This window comes from Nicotiana tabacum, chromosome 1 (genome assembly GCF_000715075.1).
Source record: "Nicotiana tabacum cultivar K326 chromosome 1, ASM71507v2, whole genome shotgun sequence".
Taxonomy (NCBI): Eukaryota; Viridiplantae; Streptophyta; class Magnoliopsida; order Solanales; family Solanaceae; genus Nicotiana; species Nicotiana tabacum.
Genome location: NC_134080.1, coordinates 118,949,750 through 118,962,809, shown reverse-complemented (window position 1 = coordinate 118,962,809; position 13,060 = coordinate 118,949,750).

Sequence of the window (13,060 nt, the reverse complement as noted above, 5' to 3'; positions counted from 1 at the left end):
TCCATATTCAACACCGGACCATCTTTTGATAACTTCTGAGTTTGGACATATAATATCCCCACTGCAGTTGCCCATTAACCCTGGGAAGAATGTAATAAACTCTATTTTCACCTGTGTAGGGTCTGTGAGTTTGATACCTATGTCTGTATAGATAGATGTGATTGTGCTCTAATCTTCCATTATGCATGAAAATAATTGGAGTTGGTGTCTTCACACATAATCCAGTTTGCTCTGGATTTCTGCTTGAGTGCTTGTTCTTCAATGTTATTCCATTTGTCTATCTCAGCCAGTAGCTCCTTCTCCAGATCAAATAAGTTTTGGCAAAAGGGTTGAGTGAGTATAGTGGCTTGCACAACCTCTAGTTTTTTCCTTGCTTGATTCAGCCTTTGTGCATATGAAGCCATATACTGATTTAGATCTTTTAGCTCATGCTTCAAATCCTGTAACTTCCTATATATGCTGATCATAGCATTTGCTCCTTGGCTGTGCTCCCATACCCTTTGAAATATTGTATGAAACTCTTGTTGTTCCATTATATTCACAAATATTTTAAATGGTTTTAGGTGTAATCTTCTCTTTTGACCACATCTTAGTAAAATAGGAGAGTGATCAGACACTCCTAGATTAAGGAAGTCTGCCTCTACATGTCCATATTGCTATAGCCACGGAAGGTTGGACAAAGCCCAATATATTTTACTATATAGTCTACTGGCCACATGTTGCTTATTACACCATGTAAAATGCCATCTAATTGATCTTATTGGAGTCAGCTGCAAACTATTAAGCAATCCTTGGAATCCTTGGATTTCACTGGATGTGATTGGCTGTCCAATTCTATCTTCAGTATGCAATACATTATTAAAGTCTCCACATAGAATCCATGATACACTTATTGGTACACCAACATACTATAGTTCAACCCACAATTCCTCCCTGTGCTGCAATGTATTCTTTGCATAGACCACTGTGAGGGCTGTACAAAACTGGCTAGTAATATCCTTTACTAAGCAATGAATGTACTGCTCCTTTATTTCTCATATTTGTACATTGATATGATCCTTCCATAAGAGCCAAATTTTTCCATTTACTGCTATGTTGTAATTACAACAGTGGTTCCATCCTTTAGCTACTTTATGTAGAATTTTTCTTGCTTTTCCTTCTTTAACTCTAGTTTCCACACAACTCGTGATGTCTATTTTATGTCTTGCCAGAAAGAGCTTCCGCTTTTTCTGTTTTGAGAGCTTGTTAAGCCCTCTAATATTCCAGGTGCATACAATCATGGAGGATCTGCCATCCTCTGTGCATATAGAGGCCCCCCTTGTAGTGCTAGGCTCCTCAATTCTTAGGGTAGCAAATCTGTTGGCCTTCTACAGTATCATAGGATTTCTCTGTGTGGTATCTTATGCAACTATGATTTTGCCTTTTGACCTTTTGCTATTCTGCTTTACCCCAGCCTATTGTTTAGGAGCATCCTTTTCTTCATTCAGGGAGGCATTTTTCTGCGCCTCTATGTGTGTAGTTCTGGAATCAGATCCTCCTTATTGCTTTTCCCGCTCTTTGCCTGGCTCTTTTGCTTGCCAGACTGGTCCCTTCTTCCTATTTCTTCTCTTTTTTATCTTAGCCACTTTCTGATAAGGTTCTTCCTTAGTCCCCGCATTATCCTTCTGTAATTGTCTGAATCATGGCCAAATTTTATGGAGTCTACACAAAACTTTGGCCTCTTATCATATGGCACCTGCTGTTGAAATACACCAAAGGGTGTATAAATCTCAACACACTTTGGTAAAGGCTGAGAAGCATCTGCTTCAACCAATACTCTAGCATATGGGATCTTTTCAAGTTCTACAGTAAATTTGTCTGTATATAGTGGTTTACCTACTCCACTAGCCAGTTTGCTTAAGGCTTCATAGGACCAATATTCCACTGGTAGATCTGGGAACTTTACCCACAATGGAATGGTGCTAAGGCACTCAGGATCAAAATAGATATCAATTTCCTAGTTCTTCAATATGAATGGTTTGTTGTGATATATGTATGGGCCAGCATGCAAAACCAAATCTCTATCCTCTATCGTATGGAATTTAAAAATATAGTACCTTTCATCATGATACAGTATCTTAGGCTTTGTGATAAAATTCCATACCGTTGTTACATAGTTGTCCATTCATCGAGCATATGACGTGTCACCAAGTATATCCTATCAGGGCCGTATTCCAGAATTCCTCCTGAGATTTGATATCTTCTGCTACAATCTTAACCATCAGCTTACCATCCCTCATCGATGGAGGAACATAGGTAAGAGGTTTCCCTATTTGCTATCCATATTTATTGACCTGACCCTCAATTGGTTCAATTAGCTCCTTCACCGCCATAGCTGTTGGATGCATAACCGTACCAATTTTAGAGAATTGCAATCGACGAGGTGCATGAATTTCCTTTTTAACTTGCTCATTTTTACCTCCCCTTACAAGAGAATTCTGTTTGTAATTCTCAAGCTCTACCTCAATTTCACTCTCCTCCTCGATTGGTTGGAATTTCGAAGGGAGAAAGCTACCAAATGTCAGTGGAATTCTCCTCTATTGAATTCCAGTTGCCGGTGTTAAAATCGCCTCCGTCTGTCACGACCCCAGTTCGCCCTCCGTGAACTATCGTGACAGCACCTAGTCTCTATGACTAGGTAAGCCTAACAATGCGGAAAATAACTAAACTTGCGGAATAAATAGTTAACAACCATAAATAACTGAAGGAAACAATATTTACATGCCGCTCAACACACACACACAACTCCTCAATACTCTGACACACTATCCTAAAACCCGAAAACTCACGGATCCACAAGCTGAGATGAACACTACATAGCTCTAACTCTGGAATGTCTAATAAGAATAGAAAATACAGAAGGGCTAAAGACTAAAGGCAGAAATAGAAAGGGTCTCCTTGGGCTGCGGACGCGGCAGATGTACCTCGGAGTCTCTAAAGCAGTCGCCTCCCTTAACGGTAGTAAGCCTGATCCGAGGTACCTGGATCTGCACATGAAAAACATGCGCAAAAGAGGCATGAGTACATCACAGCGGTACTCAGTAAGTGCCAAGCCTAACCTCGGTTGAGTAGTGACGAGGAAGGTCGGGACCCTACTGAGGTTAAATAAAATATAAAGATGACAGGATAAGATAAGCAGTTCAATTGAGAATCTACTGTAAGAATCTATACAGGATAATAAGAGTGCAATAACGAAAACAGAGATGAAAACAAACCACAAGGAAAGTAACCGGGGATCTCTAAGAATCCCGAGGATCTCTTAGTATCCTCAACATGTACTAGGTATCTCTTGGTATCCCGAGGATCTCTCGGTATCCTCAATATATGCAAGGGATATCTTGGTATCCCGAGGATCTCTCGGTATCCTCAATATATGCCAGAGATCTCTTGGTATCCCGAGGATCTCTCGGTATCCTCAATATATGCCAAAGATCTCTTGGTATCCCGAGGATATCTCGGTATCCTCAATTTACGTGGTAGGGATCTCTTGGCATCCCGCACCTCAGTCCAGGTCATCAATACAAACAGGGGATCTCCCGAGATACCGTCCCATAGTCCCAATTTAAAACACAGAGCATCAACACGAGAATATTAAATTAAATGCTAATTTCGTACCGAGTAAACACTTACTTCTAGCCTAACATTCTTCACGTAATGCAATTCAGGCAATTTAAGCAAATAGGCAATTAAGTCAACTAAACATGCCTTTCTAGACTAGCAACATGCTAAATTCACAAGTAGAATAAAACAGGGAAAAAAAGAACTCAATTGAAATACTTAAGGAACAACCGTATTTTCAACAATTAGCTCAAGTACGCGCTCGTCACCTCACGTACAGGGCATATCAATTATCAAATATAGCACATCCTATGGGGAAAGGTCCCCCACACAAGGTTAGATAAGCCACTTACCTCGAACCGGCTCAAAATCAACTAGAAACCACGCTTTTGCCACGAGTTTCCGACTCCAAATGACCCAAATCTATTCAATTCAATTGCATATCGTAAATACCATCTCAAACAAATGATTTTATGTTTTAATTCAAAGGTAATATGCGAAATTATGAAAAAATGACCAAAATTCCCCTCAGGCCCACGTCTCGAAATCGGAAAAAAATTTATATTTCCAGAAACCTCGCACTCTCACGAGTCTAACCATACGAAAATTATACAATTCCGACACTATTTGGTCCTTCAAATCATCATTTTATATTTTTGAAAGGTTCCACAATTTTTTTCCCAAATTTCATCTCAAATCACGAATTAAATGATGAATTCAATGATAGATTCATGTATTCTAGCCAATTCTGGGTAAAAATCACTTACCCCGATGAATTTATTAAAAAACCTTTGAAAAATCGCCAAAATTTGAGCTCTCTAGGTCAAAATATTAAACAAACCCAAAACCTCGTATTTATAGGGTATGCCTCAGATCTCAGCCTCTGCGGGCCGCATCAAAACGACCGCGGGCCGCACAAGACAGTGCGGTCCGCGCAGAAATGACCGCGGCCGCACATGCCTTCCTCTGCAGTGACATGCTTTAGTATGTTGGCCATAACTTTTGCTACAGATGTCCAAATTGTGTTATCTTTATATTTCTGGAAACTAGACACGAAGGGCTACAAATTTTCTTTTTGAATAACCTCATAATTCCTTGTAGATCAAAAGATATGAGCTTCCAAAGTAGGACCAGCGGTAAGGTTCTCCACCGCGGCCGCGACCACTTTTGTGCGGTCCGCGCGACGCCTACTGCGGCCGCGCCCATTTTTGTGCAGTCCGCACAGCACTCACCGCGGGTGCACTTATTTTTTGTGCGGACCGCGTGGGTGAGTTCCGGGGCCTGCAACCCTCCTGGACCTGCTACAGCTATGATTTTCGGCCTAAAACATCCCGGAACCTACCCGGGACCCCCGAAACTTCAAACTAATTGTACCAACACATCCCATGACATCGTTCAAACTTTTTCAACACTTCGGAAAGCTTATAACAACATCAAATCACCAATTTAACATAGGATTCAAGCCTAAGAACTCCAAGAACTCTTAAATTATGCTTTCGATCAAAAGGTCTATCAAATCTCGTCCGAATGACCTGAAATTTTGCACACACATCCCAAATGGCACAACGAAGCTACTGCAACTCTCGGAATTCCATTCCGACCCCTATATCAAAATCTCTCCTATCAACCGGAATTTGCCAAAATATTAATTTCGCCAATTCAAGCCTAGGTCTTCTCTACATCTCCAAAACCCATTCCGATCACGCTCCTAAGTTACAAATCACCTCCCGAAGCTAACCGAACCATCGGAACTTACTTCCGAGCCTTCTAACACATAAGTCAACATCCGGTTGACTTTTCCAACTCAAGCCTTCTTAAAAGAGACTAAGTGTTTCATTTCTTACCAAATCCTCTCCGAACTCGAACTAATCAACCCGATCACATAAAACACGGATAACGAAGCATAAATAAATTGAAATTGGGGAAATAGAGCGGTAACTCATGAGACGACTGGCCGGGTAGTCACACCGTCAGTGTCGCCAGACGGTCCCCTTGGTGGTGGTATTGGGTCATCTCTTTAGTAGATGATGTATGTTAGCATTCCTCGCTTAACATGCGTCGAGAGCAAAAAGAGACCCTTTCTCTAAGTTCTACACACTTTTATTATCTATTTTATTTAAAGTGTAAGTTTCCATATTTTTAATGCGTTGATTTCTTTATCTCATAAAATTCACGATTTTGAAAATAATAAAATGCACAATCAAGTTGGTAATTCACCATTGGCTTGCCTAACGGCGGCGTTGGGCACCGTCATAGCCAATAGTGAGTTTTGGGCCGTGACACAACAATTCAATACTCAATTTACAAGAATTTCTACAATCATAAGGTATGAGTACACCACAATAAAGGAACCACAAAAAAATCAAGGAACACAACAAATATTACAAAAGCAACAGGACAAGTGAAGCACGTGACAACCAAGGTGTGCAATTACAACAATTAAGACAAGTAGCAGATAAGCACGGAGTCATAGAAAGAACGCAACAATTAAGAGGGAAAAAGACAATAAGGAAGACAACAACTTCAACTAAAGCATATAAGTGCAAAATAACAAGTAAGAGGAAGAACAAGTGCTAACAACGTCAAGTAGAGCATGTAAGAGTAGATTAACACTGAAAGATATCATAGGTTATGACACTTCAATTAAAGGCATGGGAAGTGTTTAGATACTTGAAATCAGTCAAATACCAAATATAGGCCGTGTACCCACTCGTCACCTCGCGTACACGGTTTTTACATAACACGAATAACAAAATCATCTCAAATCGTAAGGGGTGGTTTTCCCCACATAAAGTTAGGCCAAATACTTACCTCCATTCGGCCAAATCAATTACTTAAATTTGCTTTTCCTTTACAAATTCACCTCCGCTCGGCTCGATCTAGCCACAAACAACTTAAATTCATCAAACAATGCAAGGGAAAACAATTTCAATTAACAAAGCTATGATCTTTATCCAATTTTTAAAAAGTTAACACAAGTTAACCCGGGGCCCGCCCGGTCAAAACCCGGGTCCAAGGGTAGATCTTGACTACCTATAGCCCCACAAATTGATATATGTGTTTTGTTTCCAAATCCCAGTCCTATTCGACTCTCAATTCCCAAATTTTATAACTCTGGCAAAATCCCCAAATTTTCCCTTAAATTCTCATGAATTTGATGTTAAATCTAATATATAATCATGAAATATAATTGAAAATTGATTAAAATTACTAACCCAATAGTTTGGTATGAAAATCCCTCCACAAATTTGCCTCCCATCGAGGTTAGGGTTCAAAACATGATAAAATTGAAGCTAAGTCTCGGAATACTCAGCTGTATGCAGGTTGCATATGTCGCATTTGCAACACGGAGTTCGCAATGCGACCATCACAAAAGCAAAGCTTGAACAGTTCTGATGCCTTCACAAATGGGATAAAAAATGTCACAAACGCGGACACTGGTATTTCGCTAAAGTGACCAGTTGGTCGCAAAAGCAACCCTACCCAGCCCAGGTCTTAATCACAAATGCTATACAGAGCCACCCTACTACAAAATAAGGCGAGGGATCGTATCATTTCTTTGCAAATGCGATTCCCTTCCCTAACAGACCAGGTTCGCAAATGTGAGGACTATCTCGCATATGCGGTAGTCAGATTTGTGACAAAAACATCACAAATGCAATGGAACTAGTACCAGCACTCAACAACTTAACAAAATCAATCCGAAACCCATCCAAAACTCACCCGAGCCCCGGAGGCTCCAAACCAAACACCCACACCAGTCCAACAACATAACATGAACTCGCTCGCGTGATCATAACATCAAAATAACCTCAAGAAACGCGAATCGGATGCTAAAACGCATGACAATCACAATGAACTTCAAGCACTTCTAGAATCGCAACCAAGCGTCCGAACCATATCCAATCAACTCCAAATGGCACCGAATTTTGCAGGCAAGTTCCATATGACGAAACAAACCAATTCCAAGTCCCAAAATCAAAATCTGAACTTGATAGCCTTAAAGTCGAACCATGGTTAAACATAGGAAAATTCTAAACCATTAACTTGCCAACTTCTGCCAAATGATGTCGAAACCCTCTAGAAACATCCAAAGGCAAATTCGGGCATACGATCAAGTCAAAAATCACTATCCGAGCCTACTAGAGCCATAGAAACTCCGATCCAAGATCAAATACCCAAAATTCAAACCTTGGTCGATTCTTTCAATTTCGAGCTTCTCAAATGAGAGTCGCTCCTTAAAATCATTTTCGAACCACTCAAAAACGCGAGCCGATGATGTACGCAAGTCATAATACACTATGTGAAGTTACTCATTACCTCAAACAACCGAACCAGACGCAATTTCTCACAATGACCAGTCAGGTCGTTACATCCTCCCTCACTTAAATATACGTTCGTTCTAGAATGTGTCAGGAGGCATTCCAAAGCTATCAAATCACTGCATAAGCTCACCATACATACACCCGGGGGTGATTCCACCTCACCTCAATCCATGTAGGCATGGCAACACAATTTAACTGAAGATCTCACTTTACCCTTAGTCCAGAACCTTAGGACATAACCCAATCCTCAACATCTGAAACTCATCATAGAACCCGAACTTTCGCATCAATACACTTTATAATGCTGGAAAAGCTAAATCGAGCCATAAACCCAACCCAGGGTACAATCACATGATGTTCCACACAACTTCGATGCCCTGACAATAACTACCGACAACCATAGCTGTCCAATAATAACCTGGGTATTGGTTATACACTTCATATTGAATAAAACCTCGTTCTGGACCTCCCCAATGCTACCCATTGTCACACCTCCTTTTTACATACCCGAAGGTAGTACAAGGGAGTTTTTTTCAATTTAAGTGACAATCGAAATAGGATTATTTATTAAAATCAGAGTCGCCACTTGGAATAATTTTTGGTGTTCCAAGTCACCGATTAAAATCCCGAATCGAGGAAAAGATTGACTCTATACTACAGTCCGCGAACCAGAAATCCGAGTAAGGAATTCTGTTAACTCGGGAGAAGGTGTTAGGCATTCCCAAGTTCCGTGGTTCTAGCACGGTCGCTTTGATCATACTTGGATTATTAAAATTGCTTAATTACTCGTTTTAGAACTTATGTGCTTTTACCTCCTTTAATTAAGAAAACGTCTTGAAGCAAGTCACACGTACGTGTACCCGCTTGTTTGGCGTGTCAAAAATCGTGTCACGCAAATGTGTTCACAATTAATGACACTTTATTATTATTAAGAAAAATTAGTCGAAGTTGCGCAAACGCATACTCTTTTTTAAAAATCATCATTATGTTACGCGAACGTATACATAATCACGATAGTGTATTAAATATGCCCAAAGCAAACTACGAACATTTGTCATTTTATATCTATATTATGAAATTAACACGAGGGACATGCATGATTAAACGGTAGATGGCACACCTTGGACTACATGAGCTAAATTAATTAATAGCCTATGAAAACCTATTTTATTATTAAGGAGGTTTGTTCAAAGTTGCGCGAACGCATACCCCGAATTGGTTTTTAGAATTGTAATCATATCACGCGAACGTGTACACAACCACAATTGTATTTGAAATGGCCCTAAAGGCTTTTCTACGAATATTCATCATTAGTGTCTAATTAGTATTTGTGAGGGCCATGAAAAGTTTGCTGAATGGCACGCCTCGAATTCTAAGGAATTACAAGATATAATTAAATGAGGGCCGTGTAATTGAGATTTTTGTTCGGCGCGACACACCTTGAACCCAATTTAAAAGGAAATTTAAACTAGATGTATGAGAGCCATAAATTGTGACTTAAATAATAGCTCACCTCAAATTAACTAACAGGGATTACTCATTAAATATGGCCTAATAAAATCGTAACCATTTTTAATTAGGAAGAAACTAAGTCAATTTGAGTAAACGAACATCAACAGGCCCAAAAATATGTCGTTCCAATTTTTGCACATCACTTCAGATCTAAGCCCATAAAGAAAAACCAAGCCTAAAAAAAATCAACCTATGCTAGGGTCGAGGATCGAATCCCCACAGGCATGTCCCGTGCTGAGTTAAAGCCAACCTTCAACAAAATAGATTTCTTATACCAAGATGGATCATAACTCAAAATAAACACACAATTTAGAGCCTAAATTAATCAGTGCTAGCAACTAAGCGTATTAACTAGGAAACCTTATTCATTACTCATCTTTACCATATTAACTCTCAAATTCACATGTTTTTCTAAAAGACTCCACACTTGAATCAATATGATGCATTCTAACAAACCAGATCTTCAAAAGTCGAACCCGCCATTATCGAGTTTGAACAGATTTCAAGGAAAGAATGCTGCCCTTATTTAACTTGATTTTACCTATATGTTTCACCGTGGCCATGTATTACTGAATTAAAAATCGAACCACTCAAACAGTTGCATTCCCACTTCACGAAGGCCAAAATCAAGTAAGGAAACGAAAGGACTGCTCAAAACCTTATGAAGCTTAAATTCCATGCTGACATTTAATTAATAACTTAAGGATAAAATACTAATAGATCTATATGACAACAACAAATAACTAAACATCAATTATAGTTTTGAAAGAACACTCAAAAGAAAAGAAAACTGAAGACGAGGCATCAGATACACTTTCATAGCTAAACAGATAGGATATAGCTCGTATAGCACCCACTTAGCCACATAGAGCTAAACTTAAGAGAAACGAGGCCAAATAGAGGTATAATTAACAAACTATTGGCCCAGATTAAAAATTAGTTACAAAGAAACAATGTACTAAGCTATAAAACATCATAAAATACAAATTAAAAGGCTAAACTCATAACATAAAGCTGAAAACATGTTTTGAACTTTAGAGTTTCCATTTTTATTTCTCAAACCAATCTTCACATGAGGTGGAATGAAGAAGTGTATCTGGAAATTGAAAAGAGAAGAAAGAGGTGAGGAAGCAGTAAGCAACAGACAACCCAGTAATCAACACCCAGGAGGGATAGACCAAATCAGACACCAGCTTACTTTAGCCAAATGAAACAGTAAAATTCCCTCATAAAAATCAATAGAACAGTGATCCCATCAACAAATTTAAACCAGTTTTTCTAATACCGAGTTCAATCCATTTTCCAACTCAAAAAAAAAAAAAAATCAGAAATTACTTCAACTATGGAGGACTTCTGAATTCAAAACAAAGCAAGCAATGGAACAGTCCCTTTTTTAAGTTTAGCCGTTTTTGATTTTCTAAAATCTGATTTCTCAAGTCTGCCTTCTAAGGCAAGAAATGGTGCCTTTATAGGCAAGCAAATAGGGCAGCCTAGGCAATTTAGTATTTACCCCCTTAGTCCCTTTCTAATTCTTATTCTGCTACCTAATCCCTAAAATTCTGACTTGCTTGCCAAGTTAAAACATCCCCACTCCTGAAATTCAATTAAAACCCTTACTAGAAGCTTCCCATTCTGTTATGAAAAGATTCCCTAAGCCTAGATTACCCAAATTTCCCCTCTAAGCCTTTTTAATTACTCCAATGAACCAGTCCAAAACATGGGTCAAATTGACCCAATTCAGAGCCCCATAAGTCTGTAATCCACATTAATTCCCCTCATGGGATTTTGAATTTTTAGAAGCCCAAAAGAAACCCAGAATTTTAAGAACCGACCGAATTGGGAATTCAAACCAATCAAAAAAACAAGAACCTTCTAAAAAGGAAACAGGGGCAGAAAACCAGATGGTGATGAACTAAATAATAGAACCAATGAATTAAACATACTATTAAGCTAAATATGCAACATGGACAGACTAACAGATGAACCTATGGAAGAGAAGAAAAGCCGATACGACAAAAAAAAATGAAATCAAAATGACAAAAAGAAATCATGCAAGACCAGCAAACGAATAGAAATACCTAGAAAGGATGGACAACTTTGAAATTCTTCCTCAATCTCTTGATTTTGACCGAAAAGGGTCTCGATCATGTGTTCTCAGATGAAAACACATGACCAAGGTCCATTTGGTCTTAATCGTCACCAAATCTGCCAATTTTAGAGTTTGACTTTTTAGGTCTCATCTTCAATTCAAGATTCGACGGGCTCGGGGCATGTTCGAGGGAAAAAAGTTATGGATTCAGAAAGAGGGGAGTGGCGGGGGGGGGGGGTCTAGGGTGTTATTTTGGTAGTGTTTGGAGGTGGCGTCACCGGTTGAGGCGGTGGAAAAATAGGGCGGCGGATTAGGGTTTGGAGCTTCTGAGCCAGATTCGAGAAATTCAGGTATGATTCGAGAGAAAAAGGGGTGTGGATTTGGAATGAGGAGAAGGAAAGGGAGCTAGGGTGTAAATTTGGTGGCCATCGGAGACCTACCGCCGCCGTAGGGCGATTTCCGGCGGCGGTGCACGGTAGGGTTGCGTTGGGGTCTTTGGGAGTGTTGGAGACAACGGAGGGGGGGGGTCTGAGTGGTTCAGACATTTTTATACAGGGGGAAGGGCCAGTTCTGGTCCGTTGGATCTTGGCACGATCAACGGCTCAGATCAAAACCTAACGAAACGACGCTGTTTGGATATGGGGGGAAACCGGACCGGGTTGGACGCGGGTTTGGGCTTGGTAAAGGGTATTTTGGATGAAAATTGTTTGGGCTTGGGGGTTTAAACAAAGACTGGCCCAAATTCAAACTCTTTCCTTTTATTTCCTTCTTATTATTTTCTTTTCTTTTTCTTTTCATTTTTCCTAATTCCAAATCAATTTTTCAAAATTCTTCTATTCTCTTTTTTTTGAAAATTAAAACTAAAAATCCTAAATTAAATTAAAGACCAAACTAACTCATTGAAAATACTAACTATTCCTAAATAATTAACATCATTAATAAATTAAAGAAAAACTACTCGAAAAATCAAAAATTAAAATTAATGGGTGCAACATGATTATTTTTGTGATTTTCCTTCCTATAAAGCAACTTAATTACCAAACAATTATAAAAATATGAAATTAACTCCTAAATGCGCAGGCAACACATTTTTGTATTTTTTCACTAATTAAAATGTACAAACAAAAATGCAAACAATTACAAAAAATGTCACGAAAATCCACAAGACTGCAAATAATGAAAAGAAATTGTTTGGTTTTGAAACTATGGGAGTAATTCATATATAGGGAAAAAATCACGTGCTCACAGCTGCCCCTCTTTGCCCGGAAATATGAAGAGTTTTCGTGCAAAGATAAAGTGAGCAGATACGAGCGATTTTTGCCCATTTGAATATTCCGTGGGAAGCATTTTTGAAAGATTTGACCGCACCCTACTTTAGAGGTTGCCTACATATCCTTGGCTATAAAGGAATCAGGCCAGTGTAGTTCAGGAATGTTTGGTAGCTGGGACTACCCTGAAGCTGCGATTTCACTATTGCTGCTGTTGCTGCTACTGCTCACTGAACCCTTTATTACACCATGTCAAAAATAAAAGAAGC